Below are 365 nucleotides of genomic sequence, written 5' to 3' on the forward strand. Positions count from 1 at the left end.
TAATTACACAGACAGCGCTCTAAACTGAGGTGCACACACACACACACACACACACACACGTCTGGTTTGCTATCCTTGTGGGGACTCTCCATAGGCGTAATGGTTTTTCTACTGTACAGACCGTATATTCTATTGTCCTACACCAACCCTACCCCTAAACCTACCCCTCAAAGGAAACTTTCTGCATTTTTAGATTTTCAAAAAACTTCATTCTGTGTGATTTATTAGCTTGTTTACCCGTGGGGACCTCAATTTAGGTCCCCACCGTGACACGAGTCCCCATGAGTCTGTGTGTAGTCAGGTTTAAGTCCCCACCAGGACATATAAACCAGTACACACTCATACACACACACACACACACACAC

This window comes from Sinocyclocheilus rhinocerous, unplaced genomic scaffold (genome assembly GCF_001515625.1).
Source record: "Sinocyclocheilus rhinocerous isolate Xijiao unplaced genomic scaffold, SAMN03320098_v1.1 scaffold411, whole genome shotgun sequence".
Classification (NCBI taxonomy): Eukaryota; Metazoa; Chordata; class Actinopteri; order Cypriniformes; family Cyprinidae; genus Sinocyclocheilus; species Sinocyclocheilus rhinocerous.